Source organism: Mandrillus leucophaeus, unplaced genomic scaffold (genome assembly GCF_000951045.1).
Source record: "Mandrillus leucophaeus isolate KB7577 unplaced genomic scaffold, Mleu.le_1.0 Scaffold413, whole genome shotgun sequence".
In the NCBI taxonomy this organism is placed as follows: Eukaryota; Metazoa; Chordata; class Mammalia; order Primates; family Cercopithecidae; genus Mandrillus; species Mandrillus leucophaeus.
Window position 1 is genome coordinate 802,372 of NW_012104399.1, and position 1,914 is coordinate 804,285.

General features: G+C 44.4%; 1 pseudogene across 1 annotated transcript in view; it reads right to left on the reverse strand.

Annotated features, from left to right (window-relative positions):
• The window catches only part of LOC105548516, a 3,703-nt pseudogene extending 2,931 nt beyond the window's left edge, over positions 1 to 772 (reverse strand). The window contains exon 1 of the transcript XR_001007398.1: positions 2 to 772. The product of XR_001007398.1 is annotated as a keratinocyte-associated transmembrane protein 2 pseudogene (transcript). The remainder of the gene's footprint in view (position 1) is intronic.
• Between the last annotated feature and the right edge of the window lie 1,142 nt (positions 773 to 1,914).

A 1,914-nucleotide genomic window follows, 5' to 3' on the forward strand; every position in this document is an offset into this window, starting at 1 on the left:
TCAAAGAAGACATTGCCTCATTAACATTGTGATCTAGGCAATGGTATTCCACTGTTTTGAAACAAAGGCCATCACGCCATTTCCTGCTTTGAACCAGAAGAAAAATCTTCCTTTTGTTGTGATATGTAATGTAGACAATAGCAATGCAAAAAGCAAAATTAATAAGATGAAAAAAGAAATGGCTGTCTTCATCTTTTATATTTGAGGATGGCATCTTAAAAGATTTCACTGACTGTTCAATTTCCATGTAATCCCTGTTTACTTCCAAGGTGTCATCAGACTCGTCGTTGTCCCTGGGGTCCGTGGTCCAGCCATAGTCTGGTTCTCCGTAATCGCCACTGTCCAGAGTGTCTTTGGCTGTGGATGGAGAACTGTTCAGCATGAGAAGATCCCCCTTCTCTATGCTAGGATCTTCGTTGTTATTAGCTTCCTCTTGAGACAGAGGTGTAGGCGAGGGATGAGGAGCCACAGATGCTCCTCCACTTTTCTCAGTACTCGTTGTGGGAGGGAGGGTGGTACTGACTTGGGAAATAGAAGGTTTGGTTTGTTTTTCATGTGTTAAAGCATTCACATTTGGGGTAGAAATAACTGAGTTGAGTACAGTTTGGCTCAGTGAATCAGTCCGTGATACAACACTGGATAGAGTGGCAGACAGGAGCACAAGCGCCAAAACCAGCGGCTGCACCAGCCCCGCAAGGGCTTGGATGGCCGACCCGGGCAGCAGTTTTGCTTGTGCGGGCTTCCTCATCCTCCTCAGGGCAGCAGCGACCATAACAGACTCTTCTTTCTTTTCTTTCTTTCTTTTTTTTTTTTTAAGATGTATTCTTACCCTATTGCCCAAGCTGGAGAGCAGTAGCATGATCTTGGCTTACTGCAACCTCCGCCTCCTGGGTTCAAGCAATTCTCCTGCCTCAACCTCCCAAATAGCTGGGATTACAGGTGTGTGCAACCATACCCGCCTAATTTTTGTATTTTTAGTAGAGACAGGGTTTCATCATTTTGGCCAGGCTGCTCTTGAACTCCTGACCTTAGGAGATCCTTCTACCTTGCCTCCCAAAGTGCTAGAATTACAGGTGTAAGCCACCACACCGACCCCCAACCTTCTTAAAAGTGTTGTTTTTGGCTGGATGTGGTGGTTCACACCTGTAATCCCAGCACTTAACAGAGGCCAAGGTGAGAGGATTCCTTGAGCCTAGGAGTTTGAGACCAGCCTGGGCAACATAATGAGACTCGTCTCTACAAATAAAATGTTAAAATTAGTTAGCTGTGGTGGTGCATGCCTGTAGTCCCAGCCGTTTGGGAGATTGAGGTGGGAGGATCACTTAAGCCTGGGAGGTTGAGGCTGCAGCAAGCTATGATTGTGCCACTGCACTCCTGCCCGAATGCAGTGACAGTAAGATCCTGTCTCAGAAAAAAAGAAAAAAGGAATATGATCAGCCTCATATTCCTCACCTTCTAGTCACTTCTCAAACTACTTCAGTCTTCATCATTTGCTGTTAGTTAACTAGTTGATGAGGTCAATAGGTTTAATTAATTAAACCATTTAGTTAACAAGGTAAAATATTTGCGGGGTAACCACTATGTGCCAGGTACTGTTCTAGGCTTTGAGCAGTGACAAAATTGGCAGAAACTCTCACTGAGTGGAATTTGTAATCTAGGGACGAGACAATGAACAAAATAATAACTAAAATTTCCAGCATGTTAGAAAATAATACGTGCTATGGAGAAAAACCAATCAAAGAAGAGAGATGAGGAGTGCTGGAAGGGAGTGTGGGGTTAGATCTTGAAAGGCTGGTCGTCTGAAACACACAGAACTGGAAAAAAAAAAAAAGGAGAGTGGTCAAGGAAGGTCTCACTGCGAAGATGACGTTTGAGCAAAGAAGATGAGTTAGTGAGCCCTTGGCAGAGGGAACA